The sequence below is a fragment of the Palaemon carinicauda genome, chromosome 35 (assembly GCF_036898095.1).
Source record: "Palaemon carinicauda isolate YSFRI2023 chromosome 35, ASM3689809v2, whole genome shotgun sequence".
NCBI classification, from domain to species: domain Eukaryota; kingdom Metazoa; phylum Arthropoda; class Malacostraca; order Decapoda; family Palaemonidae; genus Palaemon; species Palaemon carinicauda.
This window is the reverse complement of record NC_090759.1, coordinates 63,315,843-63,341,162: the sequence shown is the minus strand read 5'-3', so window position 1 is coordinate 63,341,162 and position 25,320 is coordinate 63,315,843. Positions and strand designations below refer to the sequence as shown.

Genomic DNA, 25,320 nt, shown 5'->3' with positions numbered 1-25,320 from the left:
ACCAATATCAAAACCGGCGACCTTTGGAGCTTGATAGGTGTAGCAATCTGGCATTAAATTCTCCGAAGTCAATATAGTGATTGGGAGATAGAGTAATAGCTAAAACTACTTCTAAGGAAAATCAACCCAACAACTGGCAATAGTGCGCTCCTTACAACTTTGGGTCACAAAAGAATAGACTCTAATAAATCTTGTGCTCTATATATTTCTAAATATACCACTTATGAACGACTATCTAGAAACAAAGATGGGTTCGCTATACCACTTGTGAACGAACTATCTAGATATAAAGATGGGTTCGCGATACAACTTACAAACTAACTATCTAGATACAAAGATGGGTTCACGATGCCACTTTTGAACGAGCTATCTAGAAACAAAGATGAGTTCACGATACCACTTATAAACGAACTATCTTGATACAAGATGGGTTTGCGATTCCACTTATGAACGAACAATCTAGATACAAAGATGAGTTCACGATACCACTTATGAACGAACTATCTACATACAAAGATGGGTTCGCGATAAAACTTGTGAACGGACTATCTAGATACAAAGATGGGTTCAAGATGCCACTTATGAACGAGCTATCTAGATACAAAGATGGGTTCGCGATACAACTTACAAATTAACTATCTAGATACAAAGATGGGTTCACGATAACACTTATGAACGAACTATTCAGATACAAAGATGTGTTCGCGATACCACTTGTGAACGAACAACCTAGATACAAAGATGGGTTCATGATACCACTTACTGTATAAACGACTATCCAGATACTAAGATGGGTTCGCGATACCACTTATGAACGAACCATCTAGATACAAAGATGGGTTCATGATACCACTTACTGTATAAACGACTATCCAGATACAAAGATGGGTTCGCGATACCACTTATGAACGAACCATCTAGATACAAAATGGGTTCGCGATACCACTTATGAATGAACTATCGAGATACACACTTATGAACGAACCATCTAAATACAAAATGGGTTCGCGATACCACTTATGAATGAACTATCGAGATACAAAGATGGTTTCACAATATCCAAATCTCCAAGGATAAAAAGTTATTGGTAGGTTTACAGCCTCTTACCTTGTGATTTAACGTATTCACCTGGGAGGGTATCAACTTCTACAGCTACTACCTCTAGGAAGATATTATGAACATGCCTGTTACACGAAAATAACATGAACTTAAATAGCTTATACAAAAATAAAAGCGTAGAGTAGAATAAGTCCGCGTAGAATAGTTACCTGAAAATATTATCCAAGTAACTATACGATAACTATGAACACAGACAGCATATTTGATAAAAAAAAAAAAAAAAAAAAAAAAAAAAAAAAACTGGCCAACTCCGGATGAAATATGCAATAAAAGAGTAATATGACCCCTCACAAACAAAGTACATCCTAAAGAACAATGACAAGTCGTAAACATGTCTGGAACACGACAGTAATAATGACACTCATGCATTTCCCCATGACAGTTAAAACTGCAATTACCCGTGAAGAGACAAGGCCGAACTACTACTCCGTACACATAATTAGTCAATACTTTACGTAACAAATGTATTTGACTCTTAAGGCACAAAGGCATAAACCTCATTTTGATCTGCTTTAGTCTGGTATTATTTTTCATAAAATAAAATTTTTAGAAATACTCTCAATTTCAACTCGTGGTGTTACATTTATACATAATTTCTTCCGTAACTTAGCATACTTATAATTACAAGAGCAATGAAAAAACAAGATAAATTATTAGTACAACCTCGTTAAAAATTTTATTGACTAAACTGACAAGTGAACAGATTTTGTTTTAAAACTACGGATCGTTTTCACTTCATGTCTAATCTAATGACGACGATAAAAGAAACAAACTTTCATAAGAACTTTGAACGTCATGTTGTTTTTTTCCATTGAACAATATTTACGCCTTCTTAACAATTATCATTCTCTCTCTCTCTCTCTCTCTCTCTCTCTCTCTCTCTCTCTCTAATCCAGCATTGCAATCCTCTCTACACACATATATGCACAGTTCTTCAAACGATAACCCAAAAGGAAAAAAGGCCTCGGAAACGATATTTTCATTTCACTTCAGAAGAGAGTAATACACTTCATATAAAATCCCGCTTAAGCCAATGTAATTATGTTGAGTCACCTCGGATTATTGAGGGGAAAGACGTGGTGATTTACATACATAAAAAATCACGCAATGGTCAGATAATATCAATCCCGGATTATCTTTTTCAATTGCTTTTAATTATTTAATCGGCTTAGAGCAACCCAGAATAGGGATTTCATCTTGATAATGTATGAATAATCAGAGATCATAAAAGCGGAAAATAACCTGTCAGACAGAGAAAGAGGGACCGAATGAGAGGAACTCAGAAAATTATTCGAAACAAATCTACGGGAATTTCACAGCCGTTATCGTAACTTTTATAGCAATGGTCAATAATGCTTTTAACTTATTTTTTGTATTCTGTGTTTAGTGACAAACAAAATGAAAATCCAAATTCTAAAAGCTTTCGAGATTTATACAAAATATATTTTCCATCCTTCATGGAAAAACTTAAAGGTAATATACGCCTAACATATGAAATAAAGAGTCAGAAAAAAAATTAAGGAACTAGAGGAGGAAATGGTGAAGTGAGAGCGATGTACAGAAACTGCAGGCAGAGAAAGATAAAAAGAGTAAATAATGCTAAAGAATTAGAAAAAAATGGTTAAGGTTTACATAACCGAATAAGTTGTTGGTTAACTGATTGGTCAATATACACCGACATCACAATAACAGCTCATCACACGTTTTCATTAACCATATATATATATATATATATATATATATATATATATATATATAAACATATATATATATAAACATTATATATATATATATATATATATATATATATATATATTATACACATACATACATAAATATATATGTATTTATTTTTGCTATGATACCATTTTTTCCTTATCCGCTAGAGAGCTTCAAGTCATATCTTTTATAATAGCCAACGAATTGTTAAAATCAGTTTTTTTTCTTCTTTTTTTTCTTTTTACATTATATTCATATCACTATAATAATAATAATCGTTATCATTATAAGGATGAAAACGCCTTGTTCACCATTATGACGTCACTTTTACTACACAAGACATAGAAGTAGATTATTCGTTAATGCCTATTAATGAGCCTTTCTACAATTTGAGGAGAGAGAGAGAGAGAGAGAGAGAGAGAGAGAGAGAGAGAGAGAGAGAGAGAGAGAGAGAGAGAGAGACAGCGTGTGGCACTCGTCAAGACCAACACTCGAATCGCGAGAGAAATGAAAAAAAAAATATGCCACAAACAACAAAGAGCCATAAACAAAGGTTGTAAGATCGTTCCCAAGACCCCATGCTGAATAAGGAGGAGGTCGTTATGCGTAAGAGATAAGGCCAAGTGACTATGGAAGCGAGTGCCTACCTCACGCCTTTCGTGCTACGCGCACGCGCCGAACAAACCATAGGGCACAGGAGGCCCCGGCACGTGGCGCATGTGCACGACGCGTGCAGAAGAGCTCAGGGGTTGGGTAGGATTCACGCATCAGGGGAGGCAGACTGAGAGGGCGTACTGTATGCAAACTACCATGCAAATTGTAGTTACGATTGCAGCATTGCAATTAAGTTGGTGCTGCTTCGAGGGGTACCGGTGCGTATTACGCGCATTATTTACTTGGACCTTTAAGCGATCGATTGCATATATTAGAATCACATTATTGACCACAGGACGATAATATTAACAGACTTTAATGTGCGTGAGAGTGAAAAACACAACTTTGAATTTACGTCAATTTATGTTCGTTTCATTCATAGCCTCCGAAGATTTGTAGCTTGTTAATAAGTACTAGAATTCATACACTAACAAATTAGGAACGATTATTTTGTTCGAACTATTGGAATAGTAAATTAAGTAAATACAAAAATAAATAAACAAATCTAAAGTGAATTCAAACGTTACCAAGCAAGTAAATGTGGAAGCAGTACCTCTTAAAATGGAATACTATATACAGTAACAATGTCTTTAACGAATATGCGCACTATGATGCCGCAACGAAAACTTGACATGATTATCAAATCATCTTGAAATTATACTATATTTATGAGTCTGATTTTCCCAAACGGATGCACTTAAATGATGTGACTATCTGCCTGAAAATTCTTTTGGCTGATGATCCTATTACGACTTTCAAAATCATTCCATTTTCATTCACAGAATCATCTGCATTTTTTTCCGTTTTCCCGAATTTTGTCTACATTCGCTTAATGTTGTACTTTGTATTTTTCTTTGAGAAATATATCTTTTCTATATGTTCGGAAAATACAGAACGCGCGCGCGAGTGTGTGTGTGTGTGTGTGTGTGTGTGTGTGTGTGTGTGTGTGTGTGTGCTGTGTAAAACTATTTACTATATCGATGCCACCATTCTTGTGTCATGATCAACAATTCTCTCTCTCTCTCTCTCTCTCTCTCTCTCTCTCTCTCTCTCTCTCTCTCTCTCTCTCTCTCTCCTTTTTTCCACTTTCTCGAATTTCTATTACCTTTTCTTAAGAATATTGTTTCTTTATAAAGCCAAAACTATTATTACACATTTATCTTTTATATATCTGACTTAACAAATTTCAGGAATTAGACAATGTTACAAGTCATTAATACTTCAAACAAATTAAAATATGGCTGTCCAAAAATTATACAGACTCTAGGTCTTGCAATGGTTCTTCTGTCTTGTTAAAAAGATCTAAATCTATCCCTATCAACATTTATCTCTAGTTTTCAGATCTTTCTTATACGAATTTGTATCATATAGCCACAGTACTATTTCTAGTCATAATCCTGCTAACATACTTGAGGTTTAATCTTCCTATTTTCAATATATACAATTTAGCTTACTGAATAACTACCTTTCTCTTTTCTCCACCAGTAGAGAAAATGGTGAGGAACAAATAAAAAAAAATCTGCCTTTCTCTCTTGCAACAAATAAGACTACCAAACGCCTCATTTAGAAAAGAGACCCATTTTTCTCACCGCTTTCTCCCTTCCTTGCGTCGGAGGAATACCTGGAGCGCTCCTGACTAATTTCGCACCTTCATTTGCATGACAACCCAGAAGAAAGGAGGAGAACTACTTAACGTCTCCATCTTTCTGTTCGACCGAGATAAATTGTGATTTATGTCGGTTCATTCGTTTCCCTGCCGTCCATAATCTCTTCTCTATACTTCACCTGGTGCTAAAAGACTTGCGAGTCTCTGTGTGTGTATCATATACACCAATGCTCTCTCTCTCTCTCTCTCTCTCTCTCTCTCTCTCTCTCTCTCTCTCTCTCTCTCTCTCTCTCTCTCTCTCTCTCAGTTCCGAAAATCTTTTTCATTATCCAATGGTACAGAACTGGTTCTAGAAGTAGACATAAAATCCTAGGGTACCCATACACTTACATATATAGGCTATAAGTTTATAAATAAATTTACATATACGCGCAAAGGGATAGATTACGTCAAGTATAACACAATCATTTGTAAATAAATGAACATTAAAATACTGCATAGTATACAGGTTTGTGTGGTGAAAATTATCATTCTAATAAAGTGGATGGTTCGCCCGATTCAGTAATTCAAAATGACTGTAAACTACTGCCGTATTACCGTGTTTTGAATGAACCAACACGTTCCTTATCTGTGAAACAAAATCAAACTAACTTTAAATGGAGTTTTTTTTTTCATTGATGTAGTATTTCCCACTTCAAAGCCATCAAAATCCTGATGAACTTAAATATGAGAGGTGGATTTAACGCCTAATCGGAAGTCTCAATACACATACAACCGGGTGTGTATATATATATATATATATATATATATATATATATATATATATATATATATATATATATATATATATATATATATATATATATATATATATATATATATATATATATATATATATATATATATATATATATATATATATTGCTGGTAAGCAATGCATGAAATATTACAGGAGGTTAGGCTCAATATAAATAAAGGAAAAAAAGATAGTGAGAACGGAAGTTGCAATGGAAGATGAAATATCATTCGAAAAGAAAGGATTAATGAGGTAGAATGAGGTAGAATCATTTAAATACATGGTCTTTAGAATTGGAGTTTTAATGACAGAATGAAAAAAGCAAATCATACCATGGCTAGGTTAAATAGAATTTGGAAAGCAAATCCCCTGAAATTACACATAAAAATCAGGCTATATATCAGTTTAGTGAGATCAGTGTTACTCTATGAACATGAATCGTGTAATGACAATGAAACAATATCCAACAGATTTTGTCAATTTGAAAACAAAGCCCTCAGAAAAATAATGGGAGTTAAAAGGCTGGACAGTATTAGAAATGAAACAATAAGAGATTACTCGAGTGCCATATGAGGATGAGATCATGGTGAGGGGGAGATGGAGATGGTTTGGGCATGCTCTTCGCACTCCCCAAGAGAGATTAATTCATCATACTTTCAACTGGGCTCCACAAGGCACTACAAGAGTTGGAAGACCCAGACCTACATGGCTGAGGACTATGAAACGTGAAGTAGGAGATGGTGAATGGAGTAGTATTGATTTAAAAGCTCAAGATAAAGATGACTGGCGAAATCTAACTGAGGCCCTTTGCGTCAATAGGCGTAGGATGATGATGATGATATGTAAAAGAGAGAGAGAGAGAGAGAGAGAGAGAGAGAGAGAGAGAGAGAGAGAGAGAGATGCAATAAGATCATTTGAATAAATTGTGTAAAAGTAAAAGAATTCGAGAAATACACAAATAACTCATTTTATAAAGTATTTCGTTGCAATTTTACATAATATTTTCAGCAGAATCATACTCTCATTGATCATACTATTCTTACTTTTAACAGTCTTATGGACTTACATAAAAACGCGTTAAGCTCAATAAAACAATTTTAGGGACTCGAAATCTCAGAGCGCCAACAAAGAGAAATTTACAAAAGATTTTCTAGTCAATACCAACAATCAAATTAACCCTGTCTTTTATTATGCAACGATGTCAGTCGTAGTTTACCTACATTACGAATTTCCCTCTCCGTCCAATAATGCAGTTTCTTGCCAATCCCTACAGCAAATAGCTACTAAAAATAAATATAAATTTAATTACACACAGAAGTCGGAAATTGCCTAGCCCGGGCTGGACGACAGGAAGTTTTTATTCAGAATCCGTTGCCCTTAAGATTATTGTTGTTACACACGGAAAAAAAATTGATGACATATGGATGAATTTTTTTAATAGTACAAAGATTATTACCGATTTGTTATATACTTACCGAAATCCTGAACATAATATTTGTATCTAGAGTATATCACAAACCATAGGATTCTAGTTCTATAAACAATAGATCCTTCCATCCTCACTTTCATCCGACAAAAGCCTTTCCTCCCCATCCCTGACTCCTTCCAAACTCTATCATTTTACTGCCTCAACAATTACCGAGGTCCCAACCTCCTTTAACACTCTCAGCCTGAAAACCATTTGATATATTTCTTCCTCACGTATCTTTGCATAGGGTTTTATGGGGCCTCCTTCAACGAGGAAGAATAGATGGGCATTTGCAGACGGTTTTGTCAAATTTGTTTTTACCATTTTTTCTTCGAAGTCGGTCACCTTTATCCTTAGGCGACATTTTTTTCCACCAGGTTTACTATGCAATTTTTATAGAGACATGGAGGTAGGGAGGGAAAGAGAGGCCGAGGGTATTATTAATTCAAATTCTTTGTATAAACCAAAATTCTAAGCCTAATGTAACTTTTCAACAAAAATTTAATATTCATATCCTACTATTACCACTTATTAAATAACAAGAGTACCTGCAGTTCTTTTTACTCTTCTTAAAAGCCATCCCAAGGATCATATACCCTTCGGTCCATCAAAGTGATAAAATAGATTAAACGACCAATCTTCCAATTCCAAATGAACCTATAAAAACTCTACAGAGGGCTCCGTACCCATATACCTCAATGGGTAATAGATGCAAGATAAAACACACACACCGAGCATCATTAGCCCATCCCATCGTTAATGACCCTCCCCACTCCGTCCCATCCCCACCCCTTCCCCTCCTAAAAACCATATTTCACCTATCTCATTGGCCTGGCCGATGGTATCCTCAGCCCTGTACTTATGCAAACCATCGTAAGCCGAGAAGCGTTATTTTTGACTCCTCCTGGTGAGGGTAAACCCCGAACGTCACTAAAGGTGAATGGGGAAAACGGTACATCACGGTAAAGAGATACGCAATCAGCCACGGACATAATGAATTCATTTAGCAGCCTTGACTGTCAACTAACGTCCTAACCTAATGTAAGTTTGTTTAGGAAAACATGGCATGGCAGGATGTCTGTCTTTATTACAAACCTTTCCTCCTTCATGCTTTATTTTTAGTACATTTCGTTCTCCATTTTTCTTTTATTTTCGCGCTATTACTCAATTTTTTATTTTCCTTTGTTTCCTTTCCTCACTGAGCTTTTTTCCCTGTTGGAGCCCCTGAGCTTATAGCATCCTGCTTTTCCAATTAGGGTTGTAGCTTAGAAAGTAACAATAATAATAATAATAATAATAATAATAATAATAATAATAATAATAATAATAATAATAATAATTATAATAATAGATCCCAAGTATGCCTGAACGCGAATAACTATAATTGCTATGAAATCACATTAATCAGTTTTTTGGTTTTTTTTCGAAGTATTGTTGGTATCTCTATTTCATAAGATTGATACCTTGATGTCATGGACAATATTGTAGACCTCAATATTCTGAAGACGAATCATTACATTGGGATTGAATGATAAAGAGACTTTGGACCGTTTGCAGCTAACAAAAATAGGTTATGAAAATAATGAGAGAGAGAGAGAGAGAGAGAGAGAGAGAGAGAGAGAGAGAGAGAGAGAGAGAGAGAGAGCGAGACCGGTGAGGGGGGGGGGGGCAATACCGGCTCAGACAAAGTGTCTGTCAGAGGGGTTGGTTGGTGGTGGTTCAGGAGTATCCAAGATGTTTACTTCCGTGGTTTATTTTCATTACTGCATTACTGATTACTCTTCGCCAAAGCAACTTTAAAGCTATGATAATCATTATCATTATTACTATGAAAAGCTAAGCTGTAATCATATATTAGAAAGGCAGAATGCTACTAGTTCCAGGGCCCCAATAGAGAGAAAATCCCATTACATTAAAATACATTGAAAAGATTTACGTATAAAAGTGAAATAACACAGAAAAATAAAAGATAAAAAAAAAAGTAATAAAATCATAACACATTACACAAACAAGATTCATGTCAACCTGCTCTAACATAAATGCATCTGTAGCTCGGATGAACATCTGATATTCCACCCACTGAAATATGGTCATAACGGACGGCATGGAGTACTGAATGGTACTGAAGCTTATCTGTCCAAAGGCAAGACAATCGAGCTTTCACTACATTAGAACTAATTTACGTGGTGGAGAGTACAGATATAAAGAGAATAGTAATATTTAAATGTGCGTCATAATTGTTTAAAGCCAAACCATATAATTTTAAAATAAAAAAGTAATGGCTCAAGAACTTAACGTGTGGAGTATGAGAGACTATGTTTTAGTTATCACTATGGTACCCATCAGCAACCTTTATTTGCACAATTTTTTTTTAAATCAATAACATTGAGAAAGGAATAAAATGAATCGACAACTCTCACTTGTCTGAGTTTGACAAAATAAAAAACAATATCCAAGCCAAGCCCAGTCATGTGAAATTAACGAACAGAATGTAACAATTTCTTTACAACAGTAAAAAAACAGGAAGTGCATCACAAAGCATCAAACTGCAACGATGGAGTAGCTGACTACTGCCAACATAGCCATTCAGTTGTTTTACTAGTAGGTGTTCATTAATATGGGGATCAGAGAAATTGTCCGGTAATTGGTAGTGATGAAACAACCACGACGATATTTACTCAACGCACATTCACCCATGCTCCTACAAAATATAACATTTTGGAAGAAAAAAAAAATTCTTGATCGCATCAAAATTAGGCTGTTAGTGATAATGAAAGCCAAACACTGTTGGCATGTAAACCGTGAACGTTAACGACAAGGATTAGGCAAAAGCAGCTATGGCTTACTGTGCTGTCTTCAGATAACGACAATGACCTATACGGTATATTTAATTGGAATAGAAAATAATGGACTATTGCCTCTGACTAGAACAGCCTATGTAACATACATGACAAATTTACCAAACCTAAGCTGACCTAGATGAATTGCAAATACAGTAATAAGGGAAAAAAAAAAGAAAACCTAGTATGTAAATTAAAGTGGGAATGTGTAAAAAATGGGCTTTAATTACTATGGTATGGTAATTTACATTACTAAAATGATTGAGAAATTGTCAAAACTAACAATACGTTCATTCGATACAAAAACGAAAAGCATTGGTCAAAATCACAAATTATAAAGTTAACGCAATAGTTTGAAAATTCAGATCAAACAAATGCAAATATAAATCTAGAAACATAAGCAAAAAAAAAAAAAATAAAAAAAAAAAAAAAAAATTGTATATTTGCCGGTTTACCATCCAGAAGAAAGCAACATTAACAAAAAAAAATCAAAATGGAGAAAACTAACACACAAGATACGAGAAATATATGTAAAACTGGAGGGAAAAACTATAAATAAAATTTGAGAATAAAAAACCCTGCACAAGTTGAATAACAAAACGAAAGCTTTTATAAAAAGGGTGCAACGAACAAATCAGCCCGACAAAGAAACCACTCGTCAATAAATATTTTGAAAATAAAAGAACAATGCTTCAACAACAATGTACATAACGCACATATAGAGGGCAGCAATAAATTACAGAGCTCTCGCAACATGTGGTGTCGTTACAGAACGAGACGTTGAATAATGCCAATGCCATCCAAAGCTCTAATACTAGTCTTAATACGGAATGGGACTTTGGGAATTACGTCTGTTTAGGGTCTTTTTTTTATTTCACCGGGAATACCAGACGTAATCAGTATTATTATTATTATTATTATTATCAGCCAAGCTACAATCTTAGTTGGAAAAGCAAGATGCTATAGGCCTAAGGGTTCCAATGGGAAAAATAGCCCAGTGAGGAAAGGAAATAAGAAAATAAATATAAATAATGAACAATTAAAATAAAATATTTTAAAAACATTAACAACATTAAAATCGACATTTCATATATAAACTATCAAAGGACTTATGTCAGCCGATCTACATTCAAATGAAAGCCAGAATAAAGCACATTAATCTCTCTCTCTCTCTCTCTCTCTCTCTCTCTCTCTCTCTCTCTCTCTCGGCGTTGTGATAATCCCTTAAGTTGACCATCTGAATGGCTTCTATTCAACTCTCAGAACAGATGAGGGGCGATGGAGCCTATTTCTTAAAGTTCAATAATTATCTGTTCCCCTAGTTAGGAGGCAACAGTCGTAGGTTGCAGCTATGATCCAAAGAAAAAGAGAGAATAGAACTAGAGAGGAGTGTCTGTGGTCCCGTCATAAATTGTAAAACATCAAACCGTGAGGTGCCTCTACGAAGTAATTCTTATACCACAGAGGTTAATCACTCACGTCACAAGATTTCATTTCATTGTCTGACTATGTCAAGAAGAAAAATGTACTTGCTCCCGTCATGTTTTTTAAGTTTTCCATTCAGGGCTTCATATACATTCTGTGCTCATCAGGTGTTTATTCTTGTGATTTTTACTCGTATATAAATAACAGTTCACTGCAGTCCATGAAGACATTCAGTGGTCCCCTTACGAGGGAAAGTAGTGTTTCCCCCAGCGAAATCATTGGGGAAAGGTAAAATCTTGGACAAGAGCTTGACCAACTCACTCATTGTCAGATGGCAAGGGGAAACCTCCCGGATCTAACGGCCGGCCCTGTGCAAGAAAATGCTGGAGAGTCACGTATAAGTATCCTGTTTCTCTCTTCAGTGCCTGTCAGCAGTGGATGCTTCATTTTCAAGAGATAACCCACAAATCAGTAGGACCACTAACTTGGTGGTATGCCAGGGTTTGGTGCTTGGATACAACAGGTAAAGAGTTTATGTACCAGTGGTGAACAGTGCACATTGGCCATCATATAAGGATGAGACTTCCTTACTAGCAGAGGAGCTTCATCTATTATCTCCATTTAACCAATAAAAAACGATACAAACAGTAGAAATGGAGGCACCAAAAAGGGCCTCCGCCATTCATCAATTTCTAGTTCCATTCATAAAGGTCTGAAGATAAGATTTCATCCGAGTTGCAGATATATATTCCTTTGATTTTATATCTAAAATTTATTTAGGGCATTCAACAAACATGGGTATTACTCGGTTCTATAAGGGAGAAATGTACATATCACTATAGCAGCTGCAAGAGCAAATTTAGTAAGCAAAATGCGCGTATATACATAAAACTTTATTTATAAGAGTGTAAATTCCAAATACTTTATCTAAAATTATTTCCCCTCTTTTCACTCACATTTCGTCCACATGCTTTTTATCGTTATTGCACTCCACACACCGAGGGTTTCTCCCTTTTGCTGTTGAAATATATTCTTGCTTTTACGAATGGCCCTTGCTGTATTTTTTAACCTTAACTCTAAATCCCTTGAAGCTGACATAACCCAAATGGTACAAAATATGAGCACCGTAATTATTCATCTCGTTGGATTTCATTGTAATAAAACGTGAAAAAAAATTGAATTAATCTCGCGGGGATGAGGCCAGATCGATATACATTAAAAACCTCTCTTGTAAGTACCACGTCACGAAAAGGCTCTGTACCTAGGGGAGTACTTAAAATACGACCCCTTTCCGAAGAGCTTGTTGATGTATAGATGCCGTAGGGTGATGCTATAGCAGGGTAACCGAAGGTCTGGAAAGAGGGTGGGGGGAGGGTTAAAGGGTTAGTGGTGGCAGGGAGAAAAGGAGGCACTGGGGAACAGTCCATTTTTGGTTTAATCCAACGGAAGACAATAAGCGATTTCTCCTGATGTCGGCTTTTGGATTGAAATTTTATAGCGGTTAAATAACGAGAGAGAGAGAGAGAGAGAGAGAGAGAGAGAGAGAGAGAGAGAGAGAGGAGAGAGAGAGAGAGAGAGAGAGAGAGAGAGAATTCAAAAACTTTTTAATCCGTCGGCGGAGACTCCATTTACTCTTGGGTAGAGCGAATTAGTTATGATCTTATTTAACTTATTCTTGAATTTGATTACCGTGTTACTGTTCATTACATCCGTTGGAAGTCTGTTCCATGTATTAGCTATTGTGTGTGTGTGAGAGAGAGAGAGAGAGAGAGAGAGAGAGAGAGAGAGAGAGAGAGAGAGAGAGTAAAAATTATAACAATTCAAATACTCTATCTAAACCAGTAACAATAATACATAGAGAGAGAGAGAGAGAGAGAGAGAGAGAGAGAGAGAGAGAGAGAGAGAGAGAGAGAGAGAGAGAATAAAAAATTAACAAATCAAATACTTTAACTAAACCAGTAACAATACATGAGAGAGAGAGAGAGAGAGAGAGAGAGAGAGAGAGAGAGAGAGAGAGAGAGAGAGAGAGAGAGAGAGAATTATAACAAATCAAATACTCTATCTAAACCAGTAACAATAATACATGAATGAGAGAGAGAGAGAGAGAGAGAGAGAGAGAGAGAGAGAGAGAGAGAGAGAGAGAGAGAGAGAGAGAGAGAGAGCAAAAAATATAAAAAATCAAATACTTCAATGAGAGTAGAAAAATATAAAAAATAAAATACTTCAATGAGAGAGAGAGAGAGAGAGAGAGAGAGAGAGAGAGAGAGAGAGAGAGAGAGAGAGAGAGAAAATATATAAACAAATCAAATACTTCAATTAAACCGATAACAAAAATACGTTTTTTTCTATACAGCCATGAAATAAAATTATCGATATATCCCATAGGGAAAGAAATTACAACGTGAATATCCAGATTTGAGAGAGCATTCTATAGTTCTTTAACGGGTTTCATAGCAGCTATTCGGACACACACGGCTTTTAACGACACGCATACTGTAATTGACTCTCGGTCGGGATGGACACAGGGTCGCCATCTTTTTGAAATGGACGTGCTTCGCATTCTTCGTGTTATCGAGTCAAATTCCTTCTCAGATTTATTTCTTTTTAAACCCTTTTTATTTCTTTTAGCATAGTGGATATCTCTCTCTCTCTCTCTCTCTCTCTTCTCTCTCTCTCTCTCTCTCTCTCTCTCTCTCTCTCTCTCTCTCTCTCTCTCAATTTATTTACGACTTAATATTTCCTTTCATCTCTCTCGATAACGTATTTTTTACTTTAAATATTCTCTCTCTCTCTCTCTCTCTCTCTCTCTCTCTCTCTCTCTCTCTCTCTCTCTCTCTCTCTCTCTCTCTTTCTCAATTTATTTACGACTTAATATTTTCTTTCATCTCTCGATAACGTATTTTTTTACTTTAAATATTCTCTCTCTCTCTCTCTCTCTCTCTCTCTCTCTCTCTCTCTCTCTCTCTCTCTCTCTCTCTCTCTCTCTCTCTCTCTCTCTCTCTCTGAAAGTTCTGCGACAGGTGATGGGACACTAAATAAGCCACCTCAAAGACATAACATCAGAGCCACAGATCAAGAGTCTAAAAATACAGATGCCATACAAGAAAATTCACCAGAACAATCCCTATTAAGTAACTTGAACTTTCCAGCTCCTTCGTGGATAACTGAAAACCAGCCATCTGATAATAATTTAATTGTAACCATGTTGCAATCATTTGAAGAAAAGATCACTAAGAAAATAGAGTCAATAGAAGAGAAATTCATTGCCATAGAAAATAAGCAACTTGAGCTAGAAGAAAAAATGAGCCAGTTGATAATTCCAGATGAAGTCACTATCAGTAACAGACAAGTCCCTGCTGATGATATCATAGAAGCAGCTGTTGCAACAGTGATGAATGCTCATCCTTGGCCTCGGGATTTTTCTGTTAAAGATATTCGATCTGCACTTAAGAAGGTGTCAGCCGAGGATAAACACTCATATGGTGTAGCTTTGGCCAATTTGATAAAATGCATTATGGATTTTAAGCAGTCAACACATAATATTGACAGAACAAGTTCACAAGCAGAAGCTATAGTATAATGGAACAGCACCCTCTTAAGATTCTCACATGGAATGTTAATGGCATCAGGAATAAACATATTGAAGTGCAGCATTTCTGCCTTGAAAATGATTTGGATATTATCTGCTTACAAGAAACCAAGCATACAGATGCCAATAAGTATCAAATACGAGGTTACCAAATGTATACTGTGGACAGTCTCATGAGACAATCCCCTTATAGAGGAATGATTACCTATATCAAGAACAGCATACCTGTCTCTTATAGCATAGACGTCACCCTTGGAGAAGACACCAACTCCCAACTCTTTAACATACATGACGAGAAGGGAAACATCAAAATCAAAATTATGAATGTTTATATAACAGATAATAAGCTTGATTTCTCAGGGCTACATGAAATAGTTGATGGCCATCCTTGCATACTTGTTGGCGATCTTAATGCAGTTCACTATAAACTTGGGGATAATTCATTGCAACCCTACAACAATAATGGCAAGAAATTTATGAATCATATTGAGAGTGAGAGTAATATTATAAACGTGATAAATGGACCTGAGCCAACACATCTCCAGGGAAATAAATTGGACTATGTATGTCTGGTGAATGACCCTGGACTTCCACACCACTGTGAAATTGTTGATACCTTAACCTCAGACCACTTTGGTGTATATGGGGAAATAATGCTTCCAGATACAACACGAAGGCATATTGTCCCAAGGAAAAGACTAAAAATTCCAAAAAAGCATGAAGGGTTTATCAAAAATAAAATGAATAACTGGTATGCTAGCTATACAGTATCTACTACAGATGACCTTAACAGAGATATGGTTGCAGAGCTTGAGAATTGTATTGAAAGTGTTACAAATCCAAAGAAAAAGATGAGAACGACTATCGGAACAATGAAGAGATGGTATAATAGTGATCCAGCTGTCAAGAGAATTGATAAACAGTATAAAAAAGTGAAGAAAAGGTGGGAAAATAACCCCACTGAGCAAAACCTCCTTATCTTTAAACGGATGGCTCAACAGGTTCAAGATGTTAAAGTGAAATCTAGAGAGAAGTACTGGATAGCATTTCTCCAATCAATGGATCACAATACTCCATTCAGACAGATATCTCGAAAGGTTAAGATTGTCCAAGGAGAAAGGATGAGAGAGGGTCTTCACCCTAACCCAACAGAGAAATGCAATGAACTTATGGAAGAGTGGGCACAATCCTCAAGTTATGATTGTTTACCACTCAAGGTTAGAAGTGCACTTGCAAAGAATCTCAAACGAAGACTCAAGAAAATTCAAGAAGCCCTTAGAAAATATCATCCATCCGATAAAAAACCTATCAGTCAAGAAGAATTCCGGAGATGCCTCAAGAATGGAAAATCCACTGCACCAGGAATGGATGGTGTCACCTATGATATCATCCGGTTTCTTGCAACAGTCCATGGTAACCCAGTCCTTAGACTATACAACATGATATGGAGTGGGGGCAGTCTGCCCAAAATGTGGAAGAGGGCCATCATGATTCCTGTCCCAAAACATGGTAGACCAGGTTCATTCAGACCTATTTCTCTTACATCATGCCTCTGTAAAATCTTTGAAAGAATTATATTAAACAGGATGATGCATACTATTAAACGTAGATTGTCATGTAAACTGTATGGCTTCATGCCAGGTAAAAGTACGCAGCATTGTATTCATAGAGTTTTGTCAGGAATAAAAAAAAAGAGGTTTACAGTATTTATTGATATCAAGGGAGCTTTCGATAAAGCTAATCCAATTGCCATTTTAGCTGAATTATCTACCATTACATCTGGTAACATTATTAGGATAATTGAGGATTATTTTAAAGATCGATACAGTAGAGTATATTTTGAAGGGATTTACTCCAAGTGGGAAAAGATGGAACTAGGTACACCTCAAGGGGGAGTCTTATCGCCCATGCTCTTTAATGTTTTAATGAATGTTATTGGCTCTTTGAAGACAAGAGGTATCATAACAACTATTTATGCAGATGACATAGTGATACAAGGACAGTCATCCAAAGCTGTAAAATTAATACTCAAGAAAATAGAAAAAATTTGTAATTCACTAGGGTTAGTTATATCCCCAGAGAAAACCAAGATACTAAGTAAGAGAAATAAAGAAAAACAGATTATTAAACTGCAAGGTAAAATAATAGAAGAGGTAGCTACATATAAATATATGGGGGTTATTGTTGGACAGAGCAATCATAGGAATGATGAAGTAACCAAACTAAAACTAAAATGTCAACCAAGATTAGCCTTATTGAGAAAGGTTGCAAGGGGAAGTGTTGGGTCTTCTGTCCCCGTTCTCCGGACCCTTTATATTTCTATGATAAGATCAGTCGTTGACTACAGTGCAATTAATCTAATTACTCTTAGCAGACAAAGGAGGCAATCTCTCGAGGTTCTCCAAATGAAGCAATGAGGATAATTTTTGGGTGCCCTAGAACGGCTAAAATTGAAACTATTAGGCATGAAATAGGATTACCAACTCTTGCTCAAAGAATCAAAGCAGTAGCTACAAATCAAATTGTAAAGTCTCTCAATACAGCTGATGATGGTATTTTTAAGCAGGCCGTAATGAATCCGAAGGGGAAAGATATATGTAATAAGTGGTTAAACAGTGCTAGAGAACTCTTGAGTACCATTAATGTGAGTGATTATTTGGATAATAATCAGTATGTTGTACCAGAATTACCGCCTTGGGATTTTCCAGAAATTAATGTGTCCTTTTCTGATCTCACATATAGGAAATCTGATGTGCCTATTGAGATGCTGAGGCAGGACTTCCTCAGGAGGTTCAGTGCCCTTCCACATAGTGCTAGTGTCCTATACACAGATGGTTCTTTGCAGGAGAATGGACGAGCTGGAGCAGGAGTTGCTCTCTATCAGGATGGTATACTACAGGAATCACGCTCTCTCGCAATCAGGGCAAGCAATCATTGTTCCACTACACAAACAGAACTTCTGGGAATCGCTGCCGCACTTACTATTGCCAAGAATGAGTTGGGTGGTGTCACTATTGTCTCTGATAGTATGTCGGCTTTGCAGTCTATTGTGTCAGAGTCATCCGGAAGTAATAAGTTAGTAAATAGAATTCGAATACTTTTATGTAAATTTGAAAAGAAAAATCGAATTGTCCATTTTATTTGGACCCCATCTCATTGTAACTTGACGGGGAATGATCAAGCAGATTTATTAGCAAAGCAAGGCTGTTGTAAAGAAAATGTTGACTACAGTTTCCCACTGTCATATGAAAGTTTGAAAAATAAAATAGAAAAACAACAGCGTCATCGAGATATAGAATATCTGAAGGGAGTAGCCTATACCTGGAAAGTGCCTCGTTCCGCAATTATATGGATATCACTAAGGGGTCAGAGCCAAATTACATAAAGAGTGGTTTACATACTAGAAAACATCAAACAAGCTATAGCAGATTGCGTTTAGGATATAAGTATTTGTGGGAGGTGACAAATGATAGAAATTCCAACATAAGAAACTGTCGTTTGTGTGAGTTATCTGATGGGCACAGGTTACATCATTATATTGGAGAATGCAATGAAATTGAACGTTTTAGAAGAGAAATTAAAACTTCGTCATTCCATGTTATTCTTGGCCATTTCTTGGATCCTAGGGTGTTTTTGGAAGTTAAGAAATATTACCCAAATTTTACAAATGCTTACTAGCTTGCCATATTATCATTATTATTATTATTGTTATTATTATTATTATTATGTTTACTTATTATTATTATTACTATTATTATTTTATTATTATAGTTGTCATTATCATTATTATTGTTATTATTAATGTCATTATTGTTATTATTTGTCTAAGTAAAGGGAATAATATCTGTTAAGGCAAACTTTCCGATGCAAGCCTGCTAGGGGTGCGCCATTTGTGTTCTGCTGTATACGTGTGCATGTATATACACATTGTATGTATGTATAATATTGAACGCAATAAAATTATTAAATCAATCTCTCTCTCTCTCTCTCTCTCTCTCTCTCTCTCTCTCTCTCTCTCTCTCTCTCTCTCAGAACTATTTTTAGAGGCCTCGCACCTCTCTGTTCACACTGGACGTCGTTGGCATTAATAGTGAAACAGCTGAACAAACAAACAGGGCAGCCAAACACCTTAAAGCCATCCATCACAGTATTTTGGGTCAGGTCACAAGTATTTTAGGTCAAGTCACACAAAAGAATAACTAACATCTATTAAAGTCGTATCAACGTTATGACCAAGTTTTAGGCAGATCTAGAGTCGACGACAGTACTTATCTTCCTTCAGCTTTGTTGAGTTAAATCTCACGGTTTTTCATTGTTATTTTATGAAATTTCTTCCTTGATCCAAATCTTGTTCGACTTATTTCAATTACTTGTTCTCTGCTTTAAAGGCTCTATTCATTTATGAACTATTTCTGTCTTAAATTGCCTGTTGCTAAAGCCAATGGCATTAATCTACAAGAATTCGTTTCATTTCCAATTAATTACAAATTACGGAAATCATTCTCTTGTTAGCTGCTTTGTCTTTCCTAAGAGATGCACGAATGCAATGGACGATTAAGCAAAATTGATTTAAAGTTGAATAAATTTCAATGGAAAAACCAAAAGTGAAAAATATGTGAATAGCATCGAATTATAACTATTGATCCACATTTCTCAAAAATGCTTATCTAATCAATATCTCAGATATGGATTAGCAAAAGGAAAAGCGTGAATAAAGAAATACTTGGATTGAAGTTGGCAACAAGAAATAATTCAAAACATAGAATTGCCGATTAAATCTAGAAAAATATGGTACGCTTCCAATTTAACCCGCTTGCACAAAATTGGATGCAATAAATACAATTTTTTTATGGTTTAAGATTAAATAAGATTTCCCGTAACTCCCGTCGGAAAATATTCCATATGTAACCCTTATTTATTTTCCATTACGGTTATTAAGGGTGCGGAGATTCTCCCCTCTTACCATACGCTATAAATGATAAGCTAAGACCCTTGCATTAATTGAATGATACCAAGGTTACTTTCACTTCAGAGAAAAATTATAGGAGTCTCCCCTCCTTCGTCTTGATTTACATGTTGGCAACGACTTACGCACGGTCAAAATGGAAGAGCCATTATCCCCCTAGCCTTCCCTTGAAGATGGCTTTACGAAGGGACCTTTTTAGATGTCTAACATCAACCCCACTCCATAGCCTACAAAGTCTGTGTTGACACAACGACACGAACGATTGCATGTCGCACCTCTATGATTTTAGCCCCTTCCCAGCTTGACCTGACTTGGAGTAGCTGCTCCTGCGTGCCATACTTCGGCGACAGGCCGCGTGCGGAAGAACAAGAACAGTTCTTTAACGTGGCGAAGATCAATGGCGGTAATGGAGGAGAGGCCGAGACTGCGAGGGCGCTGTGTCAACAAACATGGCAAAACGATGAGGCGCTTGCGTGTCGAAGAACAATATTTCAGCGTCCTTGCGCCGTTGTCGTAATGGAGGGGTGGTCTGTGCGGATCCTCGCCAGAGATGGACAGTGGGTGTAATCACTCTCATATTTGCTCGTCAAGCAAGACGAATGAATGATAAGTGACAAAAATGGGCATAATATCACGGAAGGGAGGAGGAAATGAGGGGCTTTACACTGCTTGCATTTGAATATAAGTGACAGACTTCCCCCAGCCTTAATTTCTCTCGGTTTGCCATGTGCTGTATTACAGTTACATCAGGTCTACAGGCCCAGGACCCAGCAGGCAGGGAATGACACGAAGATGGGGGAAAAGTTGCATAAGTGAGACTTTCACATTCCAATTGGGATACAAAGGCCCATAAATGCCATATAACCATTCCGGACATATGTAGCGAATTTGAACAGACAACATGAAACGAAAGGGGTCAGGTCAGCTTATTTTATGGTCGAAAATAGGACACTTGGCTTCATGAAGGGACTCCACCCATGAAATGTACTCCCACGGCCATATTGATCAAAAAAAGTAAAAATTTAATTAGTTACACCTCTTCGAACTTCAGATAAAACGTTTCGTAAACTTCGTTCCCCACCAATTCATTGAACGTGTTTTAACGAAACGCTAGTTATCATATAGATGGAAACTTCGCTCACTTTAATTACAAATTGATTAAATAGGGCTACATAAGCCTCCATAGTTACATGATAGCTGGCACACTTTGGCGTGAATACAAAGGACAACTACTCAAAGAGAGTCACGTGTCAATACTCTTGGAGAAATAAAATGAAAGACTTGTAAATAACTGACATATGTTCGGAAAAGATTTGTAAATAGCTGGCGTATGTTCGAAGACGCCTTGTAAATATCTAAAGTGCACTGGACGAAGATTTGTAAATATCAAAAATATATTGGACGAAGACTCGGGTTTGCCTTAAAATTTTTAAACATCTAAAGAACACTGGGAGAAAGATTGTAAATATCCAAGAACACCATGAAGATTTATAAATATCTAAGTAAAGAATATTTTACGAAAATTGTAAAGGGGACCAAGTTTTGTTAATAAATTAAGTACACTGGGTAAATATTTGTACATATTTAAGACACAGTGAATGAGGAATTGTAAATATCTAATATTATATCGGACTAAAAAGATTAAATATTGTATCAGAAGTATACCAGACGAAAACTGGATGAAGGCTTGTAATTATTCACGGTATATTGACCGAACACTTGCAAATATCAAACTAATGTGGGAAAACAATTATTCATATTGCTTAATTAGAAATATTTTATCGATACAACCATGGTCAGTACAAGTGAAAAAAATAACATCTCGATCATATCCAGGTTCGTCTATAGTAACGAATATCGGAAGTACACTGCCAGGTTTCAAATTTTCTTTTAATGTCAATAATTACTAAAACAATATAGTAGACAGTAAAAAAAAAGAAGTTACAAATCACAGACTGTGTAATCCAGTAACCTGTTATACTTGTACTGAATACTAATGTGGATATGAGCGCACGACTGTTTTATCATTCCACATATTACAAATACTTTAAGCTTGCAATGCAAACTACGGACGTCTAATTTCCATATAGTCAATGTATGAAAAATAGAAAAAAAAAGAAAAAAAAAGGGGAAATTAATGCGGGGGGTGATGTCAGCGATGGACATGTTAAAACTCAATAGAGATTCAAGGGTTAAATCAAAGTTAAGGATACATTTGGATCAAAATTAAAGGATTGAGAACGATTTATCACTGTTTAACATAGGATAGTTTTATAATGTCCACGAGACCAATTTTCAGCTTATGTAGGGGGACGCAGTTCTAAACTTTTAACCTTTACACTTCTTTCAACATGCTAAAATTGATAAAATAAAATATCTAGTAAATAAAAAGGAAAAAATAAATAAATTATGAGGTAAAAATTTGAGAAAAATATAAATTCAAACCTTATCTATAAAACCTATATTTCTTTAAAAAGGTAAAAATCTTAAAAACAGAAATTCTCAGAGTCCGAAAAAAGGGTTACTAAAACATTTCTCACCAAAACATAAATCTCTCTCTTAAAAACTTTTACAATTACTAAAAATATCTTTTACGATTAAAATAAAGTCACACTCATTGCACTTGGAACTGCTTTACGAGGGGTGTATATCAAAACAACCATGTGCCATGGAGTAAAGCTAATAAAGACAACACACACTAATCATGAGAAAGGTAATAGGAGAAAAAGTTAAAAACTTATAGTTAAGGTCTGGTGAATTGGGAGACAATTAAACGCAAAATGAGTGGAAAATTTGGGTCAATCGACCCTTTCAAAATAATTGACTATTCACAGCAGAGGACATGAAAATGCCAAACATTTTGTAGCTACTTATGAAAAAATAAAAAAAACTTTTGACATGTATCAAAATTTCCAGTTACACGAAATCAATTCTTGCATATATGAGAACACTTATGATGCATTGGATTGATGGCGACATAAATCAGACTACACTACCAACAATTACAATCAAAACGAAACATTCCCTTACTCACCAAGTCGTTAGTCAGCACATATCTGTAAACAAAATAATAAATTAGTAAAGCCATTAAGCAACGGTAGGTCTCACGTACCATCAAAGTTGGTAATAAAACTTTATGATTTACATAAATAATACTTAGAATCTACGAAAATCAGAGAACCAGAAAATAATTTAACAGATTTAACGAAGTAACAGGGCTTGAAAAAAGAAAAAAGGTAATGTTTATGTTAAGGGAAGTTTTTTCAATAAGTAAACAATCAAAGATCTTTGGTATTGTGGTGCAGTAATTGTAATATAATATTCAAACATCTCAATCGCCAAATTTTTTGCTAGTCTTAATAAAAATTTAACTTGTGATCCAAACATTTCTTCTTCCCCCACACAAAAATATTGGGCTATTTCCTTCCGATATAATTCAAAGAGCATTAAAGATAATACAAAATATTTAGTCCGTTTAGCATGCTAATGTTAGTATACAAAGATTGCGTTTATATGTGAAAGATAAGGCTTTAATTAACTGAATGTGGTAGAATAGCACCTCAGATCTTCAGCTACAATCGCAAGGCTGCATGGTAAGGTTTCTTTTACTTTATAAGTGCATTTCTTTTCCAGTGGAAAATAGGCTTTCTGACTAGCAGTTTTATATATCAAGTTTCTCAAGATTAGATAAGAAGAGAAAAATATCCAGTTCCAAAGGAGGCCTTTACGCTTGCATATCTAATTAGGACCAATTAGCACGTATTACCAGCAATGCATACGTTTTCTACAGACTCTACTTACGAACCTTTAAACGGGACCGGAAAAAAAAAAAAAAAAAAAAAAAAAAAAAAAAAAAAAACGTTCATTCAAACAGCCATCATGAACTGGGTTTTCAAGAATGTACGGGTTCCCGTCGATCAAAGTAACGACCATTAATCAATTTAATTCAAACCACAGACAATGTATCTAAACTTCTTTAATAAACAAAGCTAAATAACATCCCACATGGAATGCAATGTACGTAAGCGTCCACACCCCAAAAGCATCTGGATCGACAAAGAAAAAGTTAAAATTTGGACTAGATTCATTCAAGGACCTTGAACCATATGACCCGCTGGTATGACCAGGCATATCATTCAGCGCCGAGGTGCAATGGGTGATAGCAGAAAAGCAATTTGAGGAGTAAAAACTGTGTGCAGCTAGAATTAGACGGAGAAAATAAATCTTGATGCAAGTGGACTCCCATGTGGGACGCTTTCTACTTCATTAAAAAAATATACTCTTATTACGAGAAATTTAAAGTTTATACCCTATAGGAAATACCTATTCCAAAGTTTCCAATAGCCCTGCGTGTCAAGAAATGATTATGACAGCTGTAATCAAAGGAAGAAGAGACAAACATTTAAACTTAATAACGGGCTTTATATTTTTTCGTGAAAGACATCGGAATATTAAAACTATTAAATATTTAAATCTCAATTTTATATAACTTCCCTTAGGAAATCAGATCAACATGTACACTATATATAAATATATATCTGTAAACATACATACATTATCTATCTATCTATCTATCACATATATATATATATATATATATATATATATATATATATATATATATATATATATATATATATATATAATCAGTATAAAGTGCACTGACAGTCTACAGTATGATCTGACCAATGACTTTTAAGCCTTTATTACAGACATCATCCGGTGATAAAATGTGATGCGTGACTCGATGTAACCAGAAACACCCTATTACACCGGCATTAACATAGCAGAAGAAAAGAGTTAGTTGGACTGTGCAAAGAACGTTAAATTGGTGTAATATACAAAAAAAGAGATGATTGAAGGGACTATCATATACAATGATACCAGCAGGCCACAGAATTACTCAATACTGCTAATTGTTCTATAGTTTAGTCAAATGAGAGAGAGAGAGAGAGAGAGAGAGAGAGAGAGAGAGAGAGAGAGAGAGAGAGAGAGAGAGAGAGAGAGAGAGAGAGGGAGAGAGAGAGAGAGTTGAGCAAGCACCCTACCAAAATTGGGATGCTGCCATTGACTGCCCAAGCGATCTATATCTAATTTTATAGAGCAATTTCTCATTTGTATCATTGCATTATATGGTT

The 25,320-nt window shown here is 35.6% G+C and overlaps 1 long non-coding RNA gene across 1 annotated transcript in view; it reads right to left on the bottom strand.

Moving 5' to 3' along the window:
* LOC137627798 (uncharacterized) overlaps positions 1-25,320 on the bottom strand; it is a 173,818-nt gene that overhangs the window by 72,883 nt on the left and 75,615 nt on the right. The window contains exon 3 of the long non-coding RNA XR_011041223.1: positions 23,217-23,238. This is a non-coding gene — a long non-coding RNA (uncharacterized lncRNA). The remainder of the gene's footprint in view (positions 1-23,216; positions 23,239-25,320) is intronic.